Below are 24,305 nucleotides of genomic sequence, written 5' to 3' on the forward strand. Positions count from 1 at the left end.
AAATTTGTATGCAGTTGGAACAGCGCCCCTAACGGCAAACGTGGGCAAACGAAAGCACACTGAACACCAATACAAAAATGTGTTTCAGCAAAACAAAATAATAACTATTTTTGAACGAAACAAAATGTCATGCATTGAAATAATTTATTCTGCACTACGTTTTGCAGCGCAAAGATGACGCTACTGTGAACTTCATTTGCTATTATCTTAAAATGACTACGTGTTGACGCCGTTAATCCGCGACGTAAATGTAAGGGAAATTTAAAACAGACACTCCAATTTTATTTACATGTAAATGTAATGTAAAATAAAAAAAATAAAAAAATTAAAAAAATATGCGTTAAAAAGCGTAAAATTATCATGCCCAGGCAGAGGGGTTCGCCCTGAAGCCCGTTCTGTGCGTTCCGACGTTCTTCCTTGAAGTCGTCGTGGTCTAAAGGATAAGACGTCCGGTGCATTCGTGTTGAGCGATGCACCGGCGTTCGAATCTCAGGCGAGTACCAATTTTTCTAATGAAATACGTACTCAACAACTGTTCACGATTGACCTCCACGGTGAAGGAATAACATCGTGTAATAAAAACCAAACCCGCAAAATTATAATTTGCGTAATTACTGGTGGTAGGACCTCTTGTGAGTCCGCACGGGTAGGTACCACCGCCCTGCCTGTTTCTGCCGTGAAGCAGTGATGCGTTTCGGTTTGAAAGGTAGGGCAGCCGTTGTAACTTTACTGAGACCTTAGAACTTATGTCTCAAGGTGGGTGGCGCATTTGCGTTGAAAAAAAAAATCTTGTGCATAAAAATATATCATACATTAGGCAATTTAAACAATGGATATTCGAATTTGTTCACTTAATATGTTCTATAAACTTCTACAATAAAGCACACAAAAACACACACGTAAGCTTCAACAAACCTCTCTGTCTCCCACATTACTGACCTGAAAAATAACAAATGCAAATATTATTTACTACATTTTTTTATTTCTTTACACTTAATTTATCTATAATTTTAATGTGGTGAAAATTAAAATGGTGTTATTAAGAATTGTTGTATCGTCCCCAGCTGCCGAGACTAGCAATTAGTGTTAAATGTATTATTCTGGGAGTGGGTACCAGAACAACTTCACGAGAAAGCCCTACTAAAGGATTTGATGACCGTTATACCCGCGAGTTTAGTACTGATCGCATTGTATTCACAGCGGTACCGAGAACCTTCACAGAATTGCTGATCCAGTCTTTAGTTATAGTAAGGTGAAGGAGGAAAAAGCCTCTAAGCATTTATCATGTAACTTGATATCTGCATCTGGTGCACCTTGGCAGTAAGTAAGTTGTGAAAAAATCTCGAAAGAAATTGGTTCAGTTAATGGTGGATTTGGTCTTAGAGAAACATACCAAATAGGAAGGCGCAATAGCCCATACATGCGACAGTAACAGGTGAGTGAGTCCCACCAGCGCTTGTGAGCAAATAATAATGATTATATTACAAGAACGACTATTCTTTCCTACACTTAAAACTGCGCAAAAAACTTTACAAATCCTCCATATCTCTTACGAAGCGTCTTTCATCCAAAATTCATAAAATTAAATTCAGATGTTATGTTGAATACTATAGTAAGCTAATATATCTAGACGATATGCGCATTGCATTCAACAATCTTGTAATCAATAATCATCAGAAAGTAATGCCGAGTTTACATTACGAAATTAGTGTCATGCATGTTGAGCTCAGTTTCACGAAAGTAGTTTCGATATATGCGAAAGTAATTTCGTTAAAAAATTAGTGTCGCGAAATCAACAGTATCGCAGTAACCATGGCGCCGTCAGCATCAAAGCTATAATTTGCTATATTCAATGTAGCTAAAGAAATGCTTATATACCTATAAACTTAAAAAAAGACTATCAAGAAAAAAAAAGTTGGTAGATTCGAGGATGGTCAACAAGAAGGCATTTAGGTGCAATGAAGTTAGTCTCTGAATTAGCAGATGAAGATCCTGAGAGTTATAAAAACTATTTTCGAATGAGTGAAGATAATTTTGATTTTTTACTATAGGTGTTTCGGGACCCTTGTCATTGATATTCATTAATAAGATCTATATTTTTTTCTGTACTCCATCATTGGTTTGCCATTTTCAACGCTTGAAGCGCGTCCGAACTAACAATACACACGTCCGCACAGCGCAGGCCCTTTCGCGACATTAGTTTCACGTCGCGTCTACACTATGAAATTAGTTGCATGACACTAATTTCACCAAAAAATCGCGCAGGGCACGAAACTAATTTACATGCATGAAATTAATGCATGCATTACGAAAGTATTAAATTACACGTGAAACTGTTGGTAAAACTAATGTCACGAGATTAATTTCACGCCACTAATTTCGTAATGTAAATTCGGCTTAACTGTAATAGTATCGAAGTACTGCTTGTAAAAATTGATCAGCTCCAATTGTCAACATCGTATATTATTATGTAAGTTTTTATTGCATATTTGAGATGAACTGTTTAGAACGAAAAGAAATTTACCACGAATATTATAAAATGAAGTGTTCGAGTGGAATTTCGTAATTAATTTTAAAGTTTTCGACAAGCTTTAGAGTTTGCACAAAAGTCTGAATTGGATGGGAATTCAAGCAAAGTATAAAAGGGAAGAACAAAGTTCACGAAATTTTCTACTCTTTGTTGAATTTAAAAAAAAAAAGCGTTTAAAAATATTTTATCGATGTGATTCCGATTTTTTCGATTGCTTACCTCCCTACCATCAGCAAATATTCAAAGTTAGAATAAAGTTTAATTTCGCAATCCTTTTTGCCAACAATTAAGCAAGCTTAAGGCCTGTTAGAGTCAGCTGCAGATGGGCCCAATAATAATGCTTAAAAAATTAAAACACGTGGTAATCGCGGAGCTTATTTTAAATAGCATTCCATAAATCATGCATTTTAATAGCATAAAATAAGTCACTCCTTGTTTACGCACACTAGTCTATGTTACATATTTTTGCATAGAATCCACGTAAATAAGTACAAATTATTATATGTAATTCAACGAATGAGCAAGACAAAGGACAGGTGTATTACATGCTTAGTTTTATCGTACACAGAGCAGGTAAGGGCTGCTCATGACTTTTCCACTTCGAAAAAGCGGCACGACACGAGAACCCTCTCATTGTGGCCGCCTTTAACAACATTCCCGATCCTGCGGACAGAATGGAAAGCAGTCAACGTCGCCCAAAACACGTCATTTTGGATCCTCCCGATCCACTAACGGTGCTTTTAGGTACCTCAAGCACTGGTCATCGTCCTCGCCGAACCCGTCGCTTGCGACGAAGGGTTCGACGAGTGATTTAACCCACAGACACAGCCCACTGAGTTTCTCGCCGGATCTTATCGGTCGCGCTTCCGATCCGGTGGTAGATTATGAGAAGCACGGCTCTTGCTAGGGTTCGTGTTAGCAATGTCGTCAGGTTTAAACCCCATGAGCTCACCTACTAGTTAAGGTTACGCTGAAATTGCCTCTAAAGGCTATTAGCTTAGGTAGGGAAAAAAAAGTTGCTCATGAGACACGACAATAAATCTGTTGAATATCACGACTATACCTTGTTTAACGGCATATTTAAAAGCATATTATTAACACTATTAAGGCAATAACTATGCTTCCATATCATTAACGACCGTTGATAGCTTAGTGAACGTAAAACTTAAGATTCTTTCCTCGTTTTTTTCTAATTTGCAAACTCTTTAGGATATAAAAGGACGGCCGGTTTGTATGTTAGATGGTAAACATGACGTTCAGTTTGAATAATTAATCCTTATTGATGTTTTCAATTAAAAAGTTATTTTTTTAATACGACAATGAGGCGGTCTACAGTAATTTATAGTCTTGATAAGATATGCTGTGCGGATTAGTTGAGTTATAAAAAGGTTCACAATTCGTAATCAAAATGTTTTGATGAATCTATCATAGTGGTGGTAGGACCTCTTGTAAGTCCGCGCGGGTAGGTACCACCACCCTGCCTATTTCTGTCGTAAAGCAGTAATGCGTTTCGATATGAAGGGTGGGGCAGCCGTTGTAACTATATTTGAGACCTTAGAACTTATATCTCAAGGTGGGTGGCGCATTTACGTTTTAGATGTCTATGGGCTCCAGTAACCATCTAACGCCAGGTGGGCTGTGAGCTCGTCCAACCATCTAAGCAATAAAAAAATAAAAATAAATCTAAATAGCTTGAAACAGTATATAACAGTATATAAGAGAGTTGGAACAGACGATGGCTACGAAGAACTGTTTTCAGAAGTTGCTAAAGGCATTATTAAACTCTTCTGATTTACTATAGAAACAGCGTCTATCGACTGCTCTTTAAAATGAAGCCTTAAAAATATGATTCATAATGAGTAATGTATATAACATAACTATACTGAGACCTTAGAACTAATATCTCAAGGTGGGTGGCGTCATTTACGCTGTAGATATCTATGGGCTCCAGTAACCACTTAAAACCAGGTGGGCTGTCAGCTCGTCCACCCATATATGTAATAAATAAATAAAAATAAATAAAGAGTAGTAGGTAGTGTTTGATTAATAAGCAAACAATGTTTTTTTACAGTCACATAAAAACTCAATGAGACCTGAATCGCGCTAGCAACATTTGGAACAAAGTATTTGCTTACGTGCACCAGTAAGTCGAGATTCGAGATTCGAGAGCTCAAAATAATGTAAAATAATGATGCGGTGATGCCTATAAACTTCGGTGACAATTTACATAATGCCAAGTGGGCGGTAGGTTCGTGGGCTATTTTCCATCCGCAATTTAGAAAATATTTTTAATGATCATGAAATAGGAAGTGTTACTTATTGGATAAACTTGATCGAGCGTGGCGGACGCTTGGACAAAACGTGGTCACCTCCAAAACCTATTGTACAATAGAGCTTAAAAAACGATTCACACGTGGGTACAGTCGACTGCTAAGGTGCATACCAAAAATATATTGCATATAAAAACAAATTCAAGTAACTCCGACGAAAAGTGAGTTTCTTCAAATTTTGTGGGTAGGCGGAAAAAAACCAATCTATTTATTTCTAAATAACTACATAGAATTTTAAGTATCAGTGTTTTATTTAAAAAACTGTGTAAGCATACAAGTTATTTAGTTAAAATAAACTGAAATAATCTTATTCTAATAAAAAATTTAATACAAAAACCTTTCATATTAAATTGTAATATGCCTCTTACAATTTAATATGAAAGTCAAAGAAATTGTTATCTTCAAAGATGAAAACATTGTTATTATTAGGTAACAAAAAACACTGTCCACGAAATTGTACTGTTAACAGCGAAACACAAAAACTAAAAAAAATAACACGAAAGTAAAAACCTTACTAATTACATAATATTCAAATCACAAATAACTAGTTTACAAAATATTGTGAAACCCAAAACGCTTGTGACAGCGTCTGTACCCGATGCGACAATATAAGCTTACATTTATCATCATAAGTGCGTCCATACACCGCGTACGACAATAACACACGACGCACGTATCTGCTCATTGTAGTTCTGTCATTTATTATGTTTATTTGTGTTGGTACCGCTGATGTAGCGCTAGGCTTTTTTATTAGCGTGCTTAAGGAGACGACCTCACAACCTATATGTATATAAAAGTGAGGGGTCACAGAGCAGAGTCTGCCTACATAGAGACCGTGTTTTGCACAATATTTTCAATCCAAATCACTGTAAGGATTTGCTTCAGACGATGCAGTCATGTCGTCTTATGATCAGATCACTCCCTCTGGAGTATAGCTCATATTACTAGAATCACCGCGCTTATCGAAATCAGATGAGTGGTTAGTTATGCCACGCGCCTTATCCTCTTTTTTCCTCACCTATGATGATAGGCTTGAGAGACTATTTCAGCTTCACTCCAACGTGTGTAGGTGAGCTCACGGGGCTCAAATCGGAAGAGTTGCTAACACTGACCCTAACAAGAGCAGTGCTTCGCAGAATCTACCACCGGATCGGAAATGCGACCCACTAAGAAGATCCGGCGAGAAACTCAGTGGGCTGTGTCTGCGGGTTAATTTAGACGCCTAACCTTCGTCGCAAGCGACAGGTTTGGCCAGGACGGTGACTGGTGGTTCAGGTACCTAAAATCACCGTTAATGAATCGGAAGGATCCGTAATGACGTGTTTGTCCTCTGGAATAGCCATAAGTATATATTGATAATGGTCACCATTCAACATTAGACGGACTCTTCGAAGGCAATACAATGTGAATCCCTATAGACATGCGTTCCACTTCCAATGACGGGATATCTGTTATTACAATGCCTCTGAGACCACGACTTCATGTCTAAGAGGTGTTAGAGGATTACGATCGCCAAAAGAAGAAACAGATGGTATCGACAGAATCAAAAGGAATTGAACAAGAGCACAGTTTTTAAAATGGTCAATCATTAAAATCAGCAAGAGATTATATCCTGTGGTTACTCTAATATAAGTTCTAGAACTCAGATTAACTATCGAGATGATAATCTTTATTTTACCAACGAAACAGCAGCAATATATCTTACAACGTACCGACGACATCACAAAATTATTCTCACTTCACATCACACCGTGCGACGCACGAATTCGCGAGATCCAATTATGTCGTAAAAAATTATATGACCTACCGAATCTGCTATATCTGTCGTTTCATACAGCTATATAGAAGATCGGGATTATAATATTAAATTGAAAGCGTTGATTTTAAATAATCGATTGAAAGTAAACAAATCAGAACCGTGACTTCGAGAGCCGTTATTGGGACTCACACTGTAACGCGGATTCACCTTTTTGTTTATGCCATATAATAAAAGTGTTGCGCGTCATTATTCGCGTATAACGTGTTATCGTAATTGGATGAAGAATACTCGATGATTGACGTATAATTTCGGCACGAACTCGTCGCTTCTTTGCCGATTTCAGAGCTGATTAAACATACGTATTAAAACGGTCACGAATACAACCGTATTGTGGTTTTTATGTTCGTTACAAATTCGGCATATAAGTACTGAGTGATAAAATCGGATTTCAATGTTAGCTTTATCTCGTCTTGGGAGGCGCGAAACCGTTGAATATTTCGATTTTCGATAACATTTCTTCGAAAAAAAAACCATCGATAAAAGCATCTTAAGCTTCGACTTCGATCATTAAGACATCCATTAAAACGCATTGAACGACCGATAAAACTTTCAAAACACATGAAATATAATTAACGGCTTGCAATTACGGCGACAGTTTGTCAGTGGAAAAATGCGCGTTTTATTTTTCGGCGAACGAAGACGGTGTACATCACGGCGACGCCCAGCGAAGATAATTCGCGAACAATTTGCTTGGTTTATCAGTACGTAATTATCCGAAATGCGTAAGTTAATGAACGGTTACGTGACTCGTTACGGTGTAAGCTATGGACGACAGCGGAATATCCCTTGACAGTAACCAAACAATTCACTGCATTAGTAAGCATCAGTATCTTGGATGTTGTTAGTAAATACATTTTGTAGGGACACGTTGGCATTGTGTTAACGATGCGCATGTGTTTTTTTATTTTTTTATTTCTTAGAAGGGTGGACGAGCTTACAGCCCACCTAGTATTAAGTGGTTACTGGAACCCATAGACATTTACGACGTAAATGCGCCACCCACCTTGAGATATAAGTTCTAAGGTCTCAGTATAGTTACAACGGCTGCCGCACCCTTTAAACCGAAACGCATTATTGCTTCACGGCAGAAATAGGCAGAGTGGTGGTACCTACCCATGCGGACTCACAAGAGGTCGTACCACCAGTAAAAAAAGCTCGCCTATACGTTCGGTGAAGCTAGTATAACTCTCTCCCACTCCTATAACCCCTAGAGATCACTAGCAGTAGTTAGGCATAAAAGATGTCATATACAATCGCAGGAGAATCCCAAACTTTTTCCGAATGACAACTATCATTTGAGACTTCCACGTCGCTTTTCCCGCGCCCGCTTACAACACGGACCGAAACCTAAAATATAGCACTCTGCGCATCTTCGTTTAAGAGTAATGCGAACAGAACGACGGTGTGTTATTAAAGTCGTGAATAACCGCGCTGACACTCGCGGTGTCGTCGGGCGAGATGTCCGCAGAAGTGATAATTACCAATGAATTATATTGACGGAAAACGATTTATTTTTTATTAAATCAAGAAATTGAATAAGTAAAAAAATAAAAAAATAATAAAAATAATAAAAAAATTATCTCCCCCTTCACGCAGACGAGCATACGGCCTACCTAATGGTGAGTGGTTACCGTCGTCCGTGGACTTCAGCAATGTGACAGAGCCAAGCCGCTACCTACCGTTTTGTTACCAAATTGTGATTTATTTTACACTGGAATAATATAAACACGATATTATATTTATGACGTAATTAATATTCGGGATAAAACTAAGCTACCAGCAGTTCCGTGGCTGTACGTCTCGTTTGTAAAACATTATGGCGTCACAACATATCCGAGGATTCAACTTTATTTTTATTTTTATTGCTTGGATGTTTGGACGAGCTCACAGCCCATCCAGTGTTAAGTGGTTACTGGAGTCCGTAGACATCTACAACGTCAATGCCGCCCTCCACCTTGAGATTTGAGTTCTAAGGTCTCAGTATAGTTACACGGCATATGGCACAGATAATACGGTATACCATCGCACTAACTGATTGAAGGCTGTGCCGACGGTTATAACAACAGAAATACGACTCGGTACCTCGTAGGGATCGACATTTAAAATGTCTATTTACTAAGGTCAACATTAGGTCTAGCTTGTCGGCATACCTAGGGCAAAAAAACGCTGAGGAAATTACGTAATTAATTCGTGACGAGGTCAGAGATGGTTGATATTAGACGACCCTCGTTTGACTTGACACTGAAGGCAAATAACGAGGCCTTAATAATTATAAGAATAAGTACGAAATATAATGAAATTTAAAATATAAGTATTGTTCATTTTCGGTTTTCGTCAATTCATAAATAACTAGAGGTCCCGCAGTAGTCGAAATTCGACTATAATTAATTGGAATTGTAAGTTTGTACACTATTATGATTGTATTTTATACTTCTATAATCACAAATTTCGCCAAGACTAAACTATAAAAAATATTAAGAAAGACAAACAATTTTTATTAATCTCAATTAGACAACAGACGTCAAGAACAAAAGTTTGACAATAAATAGTATGCATGCGTGTGTGCGTCAAATACATGGTATGTAGTGTGTGTAATGTTTTCTTTATTGATTTAATGTATCTATTCAGCATTATTTAAAAAAAAAATTAGCATTGTGCACTTCTTCTCTATATTCTCTATAAGTGTGGAAAAATTCATACTCCTCCGTCCGCGCAATTTTCGTAAAAAGGGATACAAAGTTTTTGGTTCACATATTATCAATTCATAAAAAATATGTTAATTATCAAAAACGATCACGACCTAATCAAATAAAAAAAATACAGATTCAATTTCTATATTTAGAACGATATTCATCAGTTAAATTTTTTGTTATAACCTCCTAAGCATTGCAAAATTAACTAAGCCTTAAGAGTAGTTTTAATCAAGTCTACGTCAGCATTTTACATTTATAAACAGCTTACCCATCAAAGGTTTCCCGGGAGGGTTTTTACCGCAAAACATCCTCGCGATTTATTTAAGCTTTTCTTCCTCGGCACCGGGGAAACACAGCGGGACGCGACCCTCTTGTGCACCATCCATTATTTTCATTAAAACACCAGTAAATAAACGTCGGACCAGCTAAAGAAGCATCTCCGTTGTTTATGTTCCCACTAGCTGTGCTATCGTGTTTTATTGGGTTTTCAACGAATAAGAACTTTAGCGAAACGCGGGTAAAAGCCTTTCAAACGATTGCTTTGAGTTTCATCTATATACCATACATATAGGTAGGGTTGGCAAAAGGAACACAAAAAAAAAACATCTTCGAAATTTAAACCGATTTGGTAAAAAAACAAACATTGACATTGTTTTTTATAGTTGTACATCACGGCCCTTGTGCTGTTAATTGGCTAACAGAGCCTATAGGCATTACCTTAAAAACTATATCGAATTCTAAAAGTGGCAGCCTTATTATGAAGCCGCAACGCATAACTTCACCGGAATAAGCAGAATGTTTTTTTCCCCCTACCTATTCGTTGGTAGTCTAAGGGGATACTCCAGCTACGCCCTGACGGGTAGGTGAGCTCATGGGCTCAACCTGAGAGAATTTGCTAGCACTAGCCCCACCAAGAACAGTGCCTCGCAGAGTCTACCACCGGATCGGAATCGCGACCCACTGAGAAGATCCGGCGAGAAACTCAGTGGGGTGTATCTATGAGAAATTATGGTTAGTACGTGTGCCAGGCCACAACACCCTCATAGTGGTTTTCCTCAGAAAGGTGAATGTAAGGAAGTGAATGCCGCCATCAAACTTGGGACATGAGTCCCTCAGTTCTATAGTAGGTACAACGGCTACCCCACCCTAAAAATGGGAAGACATTACTGCTTCGTGGCAGAAATAGACAGATACCTAAAAGTGTATCAAAAAAGCTGACAAATCTCATATCCAGTAGAAACAGCCAGAAGATATACCAGCCTTCGGGAAAACAAAACCTTCAATACTGCCAACCGAATAAATCATTGACAAGTCTCCATAATACAAAGTAATTAGTTTCAGTAAGACAAAACCATTTGATTGATCATAAAACCAACCATAAATGTTTATTTTTTAATTCGAATTAAAATTTCTCTTCACATTTCTTTTTGAAACATAAAAGGCGTTCTTTTCTAAAAACAATAATCTATGTGCCACTTCAGAATCCTTTATACACGACAAGAGTATCTAACTTATATTAATACGACAACTCGATTCGAATTCAATGACCTCAATTCTTTAATAAAACTTATTTTTGAAGGAAACAAACAATAATTTTGTATCGTAACGACTTAATGAGGGGTCGCGTGGGCGGGGTGGCCAGGTGTCGACACCGTTTTCACTCGACCATCGATTTGGTATTGATATCTCACTTTAAATGGTCGTTTTATTAAAGTTTTGTAGTTTGGTAACACTATTTGTTGTTCTGTTTAACTTACGAACAATTTGGCGGGAACTTGAACGTTTATATCGAATGTATTATTTTCTTGCGTGAATATAGTATTTCTTGATTTAATTCTGTATTTAATTGAGTAAATTTGAAAGTAATAATGGCGGTTTCTTTAGAGTTTAGTTATTCTTAAATTGCACAAGTTAGAGCAAATGGATTAATATCATCGATAATCCTTCCAAAAAATTCCTGGGAATCTCGTAATACGTGCGTAGCTTTGAAAGATGGCTATCACAATTTTTGCTTTAATTTTCAAAACAGACTATGTAGAACATATATGTGCAATATATGTGTAATATATATGTTTCCAGGATAAGTTTCATATAATATACCGTTGAATGCGATAGAATTATTCCTCTCTATATCTATAAACAAAATTACGTAAATCCACTAGTTAGATTAGGTTGAAAAATTAACAAATTCGTCAATTGTTGTAGTCGATGTTATCAACAATATCAACAAATTACTCACAAGCTGGCAAAACTGAGCTCTATCGATTAACCTACACGAAAATATATTTTTTGTTAAAATTTAAAACATCATTGTATCTGCCTATCGCGCGAGAGACATCCATGATACTTCTGCTCTACGTGTTCGGAGAAAGAAATAATAAAAGACACTTTTAAATTCTCATAACTCAAGCGAACCATTTTCGACTGTTTACAACGGGATTAGTTCGCGCTGAAAACGTCGATAAATTATCCTAATTAAGTCTTTAAAATAAACATATATCACGAATGCGAACACGCTCCGTAGTGGGAATGGCTCCATAATGATCGTTTGAAAAATTGAGAACATACCCAAAAAATTTCGCTAGGCAGCTCCATTGGAATTGGTTTACAAAACTGTTAATACCGTCTCGTTGACTGGCGAGATTAATTAGTGTTATTATGCCTAGCTTATTTCAGCTACTGACCATAGATAATACTTTCAACAGAATTAATTATTTTAGAAGAAAAATCTTAAAGTTTAACATTCAAATATTTATTTACATTTATGACCTTATTTTTCTTTGGGTATTTGGGATACAAAAAAGACATTATATATATACCTACTATGCTTTATTCGGTGTATGTTCGAAATAGTAATATAGTACATTGAAAGGGTCAGTTTCAAATTTTCACTATATTTAACCACCGAGACCACAGTAAAATAACCACAGATAACCACAGATTGGAGGCTATCTGTGAAAATAACGCATGAAATTTGATCTCTCTCTCTCTCCCTCTTTCTCTCTCTCTTTCTGTACCAGTCTATGAGCCTGTTTGTTAAGGGAAACGGTCATTTTTATATTTGACATACGCTGTTACAACTCGAGTGTATAAATGTGAATATTATTATATAGTAATAACTACCGTCCATAACGTCAGAGGACGCAAGCCCATACAAAACCAATCAACTAAGAAATAGCAACTAATAACAAAAAAAATAGCGTAGGCGTAAACAGACACGTTAATTCGCTTTAATAAACGATTGAGTAATTAAAAACACATAGGTTATGTTTTTAAATAAAGAACATATATTTCGTATCGGTGTGGGCAGCGTGCATAATTTAAAATTGCCATTTTTTTTCGCCGCGGCAACCCACGGCCAGATTAGTCAGTATTTCGACATTCCCGGCCTACATGCCTCGGTTATTAACATAAAAAGCTACAATTCATTGTGCAATAAACGCGAAATGCGATTTTATCTAGCCACAGGGCTGCGGCGCTAAAAATTGTTTACGTACAGTCGAAGCGTTTGCGTCCGTCTAAGTTTTTATTGTTCAGGGAGAGCAGCTGGTTACCTACTTTATCGTATATTTCAAATAATAGAAGAACAAATTCCATTGAATAAAACTTTATCTAGATATTATCTGTATATTAATTACACGAATCAAAAACTTTGCACCCCTTTTTACGAAAATTTCGCGGACGGAGGAATATGAAATTTCTCACACTTATAGAGAATATAGAAAAGGAGTGCAGAATGTTAATATATTTTTTAATTATGTATAAAAAAATACATTTAGTCAATTAAAGAAAAAACATTACACACACCGCCATGTATTTGACTGGACACATCTAAATATACTCTGTGTTTATTGTCAAACTTTTGTTGTTGTTTAGAGTCTGTGGTCAAATTGAGAATTGATTAATTGTCTTTAATATTATTTGGCGTAATCTGTGATTAGAAGCATAATACTCTTAGTCTTTGAAAATTGACAATAGAACCATAATAATGTTCAAACATAATTTCAATAAATTATAGTCGAATTTCGATAACGGGGGACCACTCGTTTAAATAATTTAACATGACAGAACCATTTTGGCATCAAAATAACCAATTGTTTTGTCGTCACCTATGACATGTAACTTATTGAATGTTTGTAGTGAATTTTATGTTGAAATCCTCTATACGTGCAGACGAACCATGACCCACCTAAATTGAAGTGGAAATTTGAATTCTGGTGAAAATATTTACTTTAATTGAAAAATATTTAAGATTTCACTATTTTTATTGCCTCTATAGGCACACGAGTATACGGCCCACCTGATCGTAAATAGTCATGGGTGCTTGTGGACTTTAGCAATACCAGAGACATAGCCTAGTCACTGCCTACTGCTAGCTGCAATCGCTACATTTAAAACGTTAGAATGAACATTTCCGAATCGATTATTGGATCACGGATAGAGGAGCAGTGGATATCGATACAGTCGCAATCAAATCCTACATGAGTTCAAGGCAACAGTCAGTGGATCGTAAAATCGAGGCGCGGGCGTATTTCATGTGAATGAAGTTCGGAACTTTTAATATACGGCACGCTTTATTGCAATACTTCGACTTGAGCACTTTCCGTAAACAGCTACTTTAGTATATAAAGGTGTGAACGTCGGATCATTATTGTAATCCTCAGATACATTCCACTGAGTTTCTCGCCGGATCTTCTCAGTGAGTCGCGATTCCTATCCGGCAGTAGATTCTGGGAAGCACTGCTCTTGCTAGAGCTAGTGTTAGCAAATTCGTTAAGCTAGAGCCGAATGAGCTCACCTATTCACCCGGTTACATAACCCCTCGCGACTAACAGCATAGGTCGGAAAAAAATCGTTGTTGGATAAAACTGTCAACGATTTCACGACCAGCCCTCTGTTAGTTGGTTACTGAAGCCTATGGACCAGACCCAGGCCCACCCAACCAGAGTCATGAGGTTGAAGACTCAATTGTATAATCTAACGGCCGTATTACCCTTCAAACTGGAACGCACGACTGCTTCGGGGTAGAAATCATCAGTATTCTGGGACCTACCCGTGCGGGCTTTTCTTACGCCGTAGGTATTACAGTTTGTATTCGCTTCTCAATATTTCAAATGGCAATGTTAATTATTAATTAACATTAATTTTGGTATGCAAAATGTCCAAGTCACGGATCACTCAGTATGAAGCGATAACTGGTGCCGACATGCTTAACTTCCGAACAATGAATAATAGCAGAAAATACCTTACCCCAAGGCGTAGAACCCTACTTTAAATTAAAACCGAGACATCTTGCCATGACAACTATCAATTACTCAATGTTGTTTCACATAAAATCCATATTAATTCGCGTAATAATACAAAATAGCACCTTAGAACAGCGCTTCAAGGGAAAACGCGACTATCTTTGAATAATACGTAAGTGATAAAAGCTATTAACTATTAACACAAGTGATATTCTTACGCATCTGCTAAAAATAATTAGTTGATATTGAGAACGAAAAAAACCTTTTGAAATTTAATTGAAATTACGTGTTTTAGATAACTTTAAAAGGGAAGGTTCTATTTTGGAAATTGCGCGGTATTTTAATTTTTATGTTTACTACCCTTCATTATTTATTATTATTATTTTTGGGGGTGAGTGACCTACTGAGTACCAATTTGGCGGTTACAATTCATTACACGATGTATTACCTCATTGTGGATGTCGCGTGGGAATACTTTAAAAGGACATTATTTCTATACAAAAATTTGTGACTGGTCGCAGGATTCGAACCTCGGCACAGTCGTATAACTTTTTACGGGTGGACCGTTCAGATTATCCTTTAAGCTAGTACGACTTTCATTATGCTATATTACATACATAACTTATAATTTCGCAGTGCAATATTACCGACCGAATATCATAAGTATATTTATAAATGAGTATTCCCATTATTAGGGTAGAAAATACGACGTCCAATAATATATAACAATGATGACGTCACATTACGTCATATGTTAGCAGAGATTCGCTCATTAAGTCGGAATGTTAACCCACTGACGGTACCGTCTTCTCTCGGAAGCACGCCATTGTGGTGGTCGGACTTCTTATTGGCTTAGAAAGGAGACGAACATAGAACCTAATGATAAGTTCATCGTTCTTGACAATCTGATGAGGTCTTTTTTCCCTACCTATTCCTTAGTAGCGTAACGGGCTATTCCATCTTTTCGCGGACGGGTAGATGAGCACACGGGTTCAAACTAAGGGAATTTGCTAACACTAGTTCTGACAAAGCAGTGCTTCGCAGAATCTATCACCGAATTGAAAACGTGACCCACTAAGAAAATCAAGCGATAACCTCTATGGGCTGTGGCTATGGGTGTGGTCTTTAAGACCTCGCTTTAACAAGGAATACTCTTCCTTCTACCATATATTGCAAAAAATAAAATTATACAATACAATATAACCATAAAACGAACAAATAATTGTTTACAAAAGTAACTACACAAAATATTGCAAAACGTGAACTATTTAATTCAATTAAAGTAAAATAAAAATGTCTTTCGCAATATACTCGTAATACATTTGATCACCTTGAGATAATACGATTAAAGAATGTATTCGTTTAACGAGATTATATCGAAGAAAAACGTTTAAAGACCGTTGAAGTTTGTTATTAAATTCTCAATTTTTGATGTAGAGTGTGTTTTATAATTTCATCTTGGCCTAAAAGATTAGTCGCCCGGTGCACTCATATCGAGCGATGCGACCGTGCAACTGTTCAAATCCCGCAGGCAGGCACAAAATTTGCTAATACATAATTACATATTTAACTTACTTAATATATGTTCACCAATAACTTTCATGATGAAGGAATAACATCAGAACAAAAGTAAGCCGCGTGTATTCAAGCGTCGATCGAATAATAATAAAATGTGTGGTGTCGTGGGACACTGGATAGGAACGAAGTTCTTTATTCTAAAAATATTCATTTTAAGTTCTATTCGAGGTATAAAGAAAATAATTATTTGGGTATACATTTTTTTTATTGATACAAAAAAACAGTTATTTTTGTACGTTATTACAAAGTTAAGTCCGTACACTGTGTGCATTACTAATAAAAATCTTACGTTACGGACGTTTTTTCTCGGTTAGGGTACCCCTCCGCATCGTCCCATAATGAACTTCGTTCCAATAAAAAAACAGTGTGGAATATTCGAAAACATCCGTTATCCTGAATCTAATCTATTAAGCATAAAGCTTTTGTCATTACGTTTCTACTCGCAAATACTTTAGTAAAATCGAATAAACATTATTGCAGGCTTCATATATATAAAGTAACGAAGCGTAAACACTTATCTGTACGCGGTTGGCTCTCCACTCTAATTCGATTTACGTTCCGGACAAGAGGTGAAACAACAGACGGGAGCTACATGAGTGAGCACTACCGATTATTACGAATTCAGAGCACGATCCCACTAAGCCACCACAACTTACCCCATCAAACCGATTTGCGGACCATCCATTGCTCTTTCACTAAGAAATTCCCATGCTAAGTCCGTTTATAATCGAGAAATGGTTTAAAATAATAACAATAAGGTCTGAGCGTATTATTAAGTATCGCTGGATCGTAATTGTCGCTCGTACCGTGCACTTATCGCCCTAGATAAGTTGTTTCATCTCATTGTCCGTTTGCTAAGATACCAGCAATGCACTCGGAATATTACTAATTAGGCTCTGTTTATGAGCCCACCGGCCATTGTTGAAAGAATGAGATAGTTATCTGTTTGTTGTCTGCAAATGAGATTTGCGATGCCGCTTTGGCGGTTGGCGTCTTTTGTAAGGATGAACGAACAATGTTTTCGTAAAATTATTTAGATGCGAGCACTTACTTGATCTTTGCACCTACAATACTTTCGTACTATTTAATTTAATCTTATGTTTATTGACTTTTACTTTAACGACATTGGAAAGTATTAGAGTGGTTTTACAAAAAACGTACCTAGTTGTAGTATTATTATCAATATTGTCGTCCATAATTATTATAAAATATTTTTCGTGTATCTCAGGAATGTGGACAAGATAGGACTATTATAACAAATTACATTATTATTTTAGCAACGTTTCGGTCTTTTATTAGACCTTCATCAGGCATCTGAAAATTACACATAATTGATAACCTACAATACAAAAAACAACAATTGTCCAAACTACCATATTTACCATAATATGAATTTAAATAATCTCTATCATACACTGCACAATTGTCTCAGACATCAGAGACTAATACAAATCTACAAAGCCACTAAATTATTTAATTACTATTTTTTGATTCCGGAAACAAAGCCAACACGACACATAAAATTGCTAATTGCGTGACAAAGGTTAGCCCACTATTGAAACTTCAGTACATAGACTATACTTTACAATATTTTATACTAGCGCAAACCTCGCTAAGTATCAAATTCAAATATATCTGAAATGAAGGTTATTTTTTTCTATTAGATTTATACTCTTTTAATATATCATTATATAAAATACTTAAATTGTTAGTGTCTGTTCGTTTGTTCACAGTATCATTAGTTTTTATAAAGATCATTTCACTAACATTACGTTTCCACCAATTCATTTCTTTATCCAAGATTTCTATCTTATCAAACTTAAAATTATGATGTTGGTCAAAGTGGTGGGTTGCTAATGCTGTTTTATTCTCTTTTAATATATTAATATTTTTACAATCATAAATGTGTTGTTTTACTCTATTACTCAAATACTGCCTAGTTTGTCCAACATAGCATAAGTCACACGAACAAGGTATTTTATACACTATTCCAGTTTGTTGTTGTTTATTTACTGGATCTTTTAACTTAGAATAGATTGAATTAACTCTCAAGATGTTATAAAATGCTAATCTTACATGAGTTCCTATAAAAACTCTGTTTAATTTATGTGATAATTCTGCTATATAAGGAAACCGACAATATCTAATGTTATTATTATTTGAGTTGACCAAACTCCTTGGTTTATTATTTAAATTCTCTTTAAATTTATTTATAACACTGTCTACTAATGGTATTTCATAATTATTATTCAACAATATGTTACGAATCTTACTAAAATTAATTTCATAAAAATCACTACTACTTAACTTTGTCATTCTATCAAGTAAACCTTTTATCATACCTATCTTCTGAGACCGAGGATGATTTGAATTCCAATTTAATAGCCGACCTGAACTAATGGGTTTGACAAACCAATCAGTTATCAATTTATCATTTGATCTTTTGACTAACACATCTAGAAAAGATAAACTATCATCCTTTTCTACTTCCATGGTAAATTGTATATTATTGTCAAAGCTATTAAATAACTCTAAGATATTATTTACTTCCGACTCCGGTATGGCTGCGATAGTATCATCCACGTATAACTTTAAGAAGTGAATTTCAAACGGTAGATTCTTCAATATCTGATCGATGACATAGTTCATAACGATGTTAGCTATGACTGGACTTGCAGGGTTTCCCATACTGCTGCCTTCCGTTTGTGCATAGAACTCTCCTTGATATACAAAGTAACTTGAATCATAACAAAACGTAATGAGGTCAACTAACACACTCTTAGGAATTTTTACTAAATGCTTCATGTTATCCCAAGTTTCCTCAATTACTTTAAGAATCAAGTCACGACGTACATTCGTGAACAATGACACTACATCCAATGAAATCAATACATAATTCTTCGGTAAGCTAACCTTTCTACTAAATGTCACGAAGTCAAATGAATTTTTTACATTATATTGAAACTTCTCAATCACTGGAGTCAGTATTTCATGTAGGAACCGTGCCAGGCTGTAACTCGGGGAATTAACACAACTGACCACTGGACGCAAACAACAAGTCTCCTTATGTGTTTTCCTCAAACCATAAATCCTGGGTGCAACAGTATACTTTGCTTTCAGATGTTTACCTTGTTGTTCCTCAACAATTTTTGCTACTACTAACTTGTTCACTAAACTGTTTGCAACTTTTTGCCATTTATTTGTAGGATCCTTTTTCAGTAATTTATATGTCACCTTGTCATTCAACATCTTTCTCATTTCAGTGTCATACTCAGTTTTTAACATTATCACTGTTGTGTTCCCTTTATCCGCTCTTGCAACTATTAAGTCCGGTCTCTCTTTTAGAAATTTTCGAGTAATATATAAATTTTTTATTAATACTGTATGATTTAGTCTATCATTTTTTTTTTTTTTTTGTTTTTGTTTTTTTGTAATAGTTAGAAATTACATTAATCGCTTTAGATCTCAAATTATTCTTAACAATATCTTTTCCTTCATCGTTACAATCATCCAACTGTACAGCTTCAATTCCAAATTCTAAATCCTTAATCACAGTTGGTATCACCTTCCACTTTTCTTTTATTTCTATACCAAACTTAGGTTCTAAGTTCAATATCATTTCTACTTCAGTTGGTAGCTGTACATCTGTATAATTGTAAATATGTTTACTCTTGCTTGATAATGTATGACGGTTTATTTTTTGTTTAATTAATATATCAAATTTTTTAATGTTGGTATTTTTTATCTTATTAAAATTATATTCATATCTTTTGTTGATCATTACCACACATCTTCTAAATAACTGTTCTGAGACCAAACCTTTAACTTTATCCTCCATGTCTACTATCCGTTTATTTTGTTGCTCTAATTTCCATAGTGTCACCTTTATCTCCAGACTCAATATCGAACCTTGAAAACCCGTAATCAATCTATCCGACATTTTCTTAAAAGGATGATCCTCAATATTTAATGATAAAATACATTTCATATTATTACTGATATGTTTAGGAATAATATTATTTGTACGGCATTTTAGTAAGAAAATTTTTCTGTTATGTAATGATGCCAATTTAATTATGCTATTCGACCATTCCTTTACTGATCTTACTACTTCATCTCCATGTGCAATTCTCATTACTTGAAAAAAAACCCCTCGGTAAATTACTATTATCAATATTGTCGTCCATAATTATTATAAAATATTTTTCGTGTATCTCAGGAATGTGGACAAGATAGGACTATTATAACAAATTACATTATTATTTTAGCAACGTTTCGGTCTTTTATTAGACCTTCATCAGGCATCTGAAAATTACACATAATTGATAACCTACAATACAAAAAACAACAATTGTCCAAACTACCATATTTACCATAATATGAATTTAAATAATCTCTATCATACACTGCACAATTGTCTCAGACATCAGAGACTAATACAAATCTACAAAGCCACTAAATTATTTAATTACTATTTTTTGATTCCGGAAACAAAGCCAACACGACACATAAAATTGCTAATTGCGTGACAAAGGTTAGCCCACTATTGAAACTTCAGTACATAGACTATACTTTACAATATTTTATACTAGCGCAAACCTCGCTAAGTATCAAATTCAAATATATCTGAAATGAAGGTTATTTTTTTCTATTAGATTTATACTCTTTTAATATATCATTATATAAAATACTTAAATTGTTAGTGTCTGTTCGTTTGTTCACAGTATCATTAGTTTTTATAAAGATCATTTCACTAACATTACGTTTCCACCAATTCATTTCTTTATCCAAGATTTCTATCTTATCAAACTTAAAATTATGATGTTGGTCAAAGTGGTGGGTTGCTAATGCTGTTTTATTCTCTTTTAATATATTAATATTTTTACAATCATAAATGTGTTGTTTTACTCTATTACTCAAATACTGCCTAGTTTGTCCAACATAGCATAAGTCACACGAACAAGGTATTTTATACACTATTCCAGTTTGTTGTTGTTTATTTACTGGATCTTTTAACTTAGAATAGATTGAATTAACTCTCAAGATGTTATAAAATGCTAATCTTACATGAGTTCCTATAAAAACTCTGTTTAATTTATGTGATAATTCTGCTATATAAGGAAACCGACAATATCTAATGTTATTATTATTTGAGTTGACCAAACTCCTTGGTTTATTATTTAAATTCTCTTTAAATTTATTTATAACACTGTCTACTAATGGTATTTCATAATTATTATTCAACAATATGTTACGAATCTTACTAAAATTAATTTCATAAAAATCACTACTACTTAACTTTGTCATTCTATCAAGTAAACCTTTTATCATACCTATCTTCTGAGACCGAGGATGATTTGAATTCCAATTTAATAGCCGACCTGAACTAATGGGTTTGACAAACCAATCAGTTATCAATTTATCATTTGATCTTTTGACTAACACATCTAGAAAAGATAAACTATCATCCTTTTCTACTTCCATGGTAAATTGTATATTATTGTCAAAGCTATTAAATAACTCTAAGATATTATTTACTTCCGACTCCGGTATGGCTGCGATAGTATCATCCACGTATAACTTTAAGAAGTGAATTTCAAACGGTAGATTCTTCAATATCTGATCGATGACATAGTTCATAACGATGTTAGCTATGACTGGACTTGCAGGGTTTCCCATACTGCTGCCTTCCGTTTGTGCATAGAACTCTCCTTGATATACAAAGTAACTTGAATCATAACAAAACGTAATGAGGTCAACTAACACACTCTTAGGAATTTTTACTAAATGCTTCATGTTATCCCAAGTTTCCTCAATTACTTTAAGAATCAAGTCACGACGTACATTCGTGAACAATGACACTACATCCAATGAAATCAATACATAATTCTTCGGTAAGCTAACCTTTCTACTAAATGTCACGAAGTCAAATGAATTTTTTACATTATATTGAAACTTCTCAATCACTGGAGTCAGTATTTCATGTAGGAACCGTGCCAGGCTGTAACTCGGGGAATTAACACAACTGACCACTGGACGCAAACAACAAGTCTCCTTATGTGTTTTCCTCAAACCATAAATCCTGGGTGCAACAGTATACTTTGCTTTCAGATGTTTACCTTGTTGTTCCTCAACAATTTTTGCTACTACTAACTTGTTCACTAAACTGTTTGCAACTTTTTGCCATTTATTTGTAGGATCCTTTTTCAGTAATTTATATGTTACCTTGTCATTCAACATCTTTCTCATTTCAGTGTCATACTCAGTTTTTAACATTATCACTGTTGTGTTCCCTTTATCCGCTCTTGCAACTATTAAGTCCGGTCTCTCTTTTAGAAATTTTCGAGTAATATATAAATTTTTTATTAATACTGTATGATTTAGTCTATCATTTTTTTTTTTTTTGTTTTTGTTTTTTTGTAATAGTTAGAAATTACATTAATCGCTTTAGATCTCAAATTATTCTTAACAATATCTTTTCCTTCATCGTTACAATCATCCAACTGTACAGCTTCAATTCCAAATTCTAAATCCTTAATCACAGTTGGTATCACCTTCCACTTTTCTTTTATTTCTATACCAAACTTAGGTTCTAAGTTCAATATCATTTCTACTTCAGTTGGTAGCTGTACATCTGTATAATTGTAAATATGTTTACTCTTGCTTGATAATGTATGACGGTTTATTTTTTGTTTAATTAATATATCAAATTTTTTAATGTTGGTATTTTTTATCTTATTAAAATTATATTCATATCTTTTGTTGATCATTACCACACATCTTCTAAATAACTGTTCTGAGACCAAACCTTTAACTTTATCCTCCATGTCTACTATCCGTTTATTTTGTTGCTCTAATTTCCATAGTGTCACCTTTATCTCCAGACTCAATATCGAACCTTGAAAACCCGTAATCAATCTATCCGACATTTTCTTAAAAGGATGATCCTCAATATTTAATGATAAAATACATTTCATATTATTACTGATATGTTTAGGAATAATATTATTTGTACGGCATTTTAGTAAGAAAATTTTTCTGTTATGTAATGATGCCAATTTAATTATGCTATTCGACCATTCCTTTACTGATCTTACTACTTCATCTCCATGTGCAATTCTCATTACTTGAAAAAAACCCCTCGGTAAATTAAGTAAAGGAATCAGTAAAGGAATGGTCGAATAGCATAATTAAATTGGCATCATTACATAACAGAAAAATTTTCTTACTAAAATGCCGTACAAATAATATTATTCCTAAACATATCAGTAATAATATGAAATGTATTTTATCATTAAATATTGAGGATCATCCTTTTAAGAAAATGTCGGATAGATTGATTACGGGTTTTCAAGGTTCGATATTGAGTCTGGAGATAAAGGTGACACTATGGAAATTAGAGCAACAAAATAAACGGATAGTAGACATGGAGGATAAAGTTAAAGGTTTGGTCTCAGAACAGTTATTTAGAAGATGTGTGGTAATGATCAACAAAAGATATGAATATAATTTTAATAAGATAAAAAATACCAACATTAAAAAATTTGATATATTAATTAAACAAAAAATAAACCGTCATACATTATCAAGCAAGAGTAAACATATTTACAATTATACAGATGTACAGCTACCAACTGAAGTAGAAATGATATTGAACTTAGAACCTAAGTTTGGTATAGAAATAAAAGAAAAGTGGAAGGTGATACCAACTGTGATTAAGGATTTAGAATTTGGAATTGAAGCTGTACAGTTGGATGATTGTAACGATGAAGGAAAAGATATTGTTAAGAATAATTTGAGATCTAAAGCGATTAATGTAATTTCTAACTATTACAAAAAAACAAAAACAAAAAAAAAAAAAAAATGATAGACTAAATCATACAGTATTAATAAAAAATTTATATATTACTCGAAAATTTCTAAAAGAGAGACCGGACTTAATAGTTGCAAGAGCGGATAAAGGGAACACAACAGTGATAATGTTAAAAACTGAGTATGACACTGAAATGAGAAAGATGTTGAATGACAAGGTGACATATAAATTACTGAAAAAGGATCCTACAAATAAATGGCAAAAAGTTGCAAACAGTTTAGTGAACAAGTTAGTAG

The 24,305-nt window shown here is 34.7% G+C and overlaps 1 protein-coding gene and 1 long non-coding RNA gene across 2 annotated transcripts in view; both read right to left on the reverse strand.

Annotated features, from left to right (window-relative positions):
- Positions 1-24,305, reverse strand: part of LOC101745469 (serum response factor homolog) — a 310,721-nt gene that overhangs the window by 207,436 nt on the left and 78,980 nt on the right. The gene's annotated exons all lie outside the window — the stretch shown is intronic.
- On the reverse strand, positions 790-18,807 carry LOC134201059 (uncharacterized). The gene is made up of 2 exons (XR_009976220.1): positions 17,358-18,807; positions 790-939 (listed from the first exon to the last, which is right to left on the reverse strand). It is a non-coding gene; the product is annotated as an uncharacterized LOC134201059 (long non-coding RNA).

Source organism: Bombyx mori, chromosome 23, assembly GCF_030269925.1.
Source record: "Bombyx mori chromosome 23, ASM3026992v2".
Classification (NCBI taxonomy): Eukaryota; Metazoa; Arthropoda; class Insecta; order Lepidoptera; family Bombycidae; genus Bombyx; species Bombyx mori.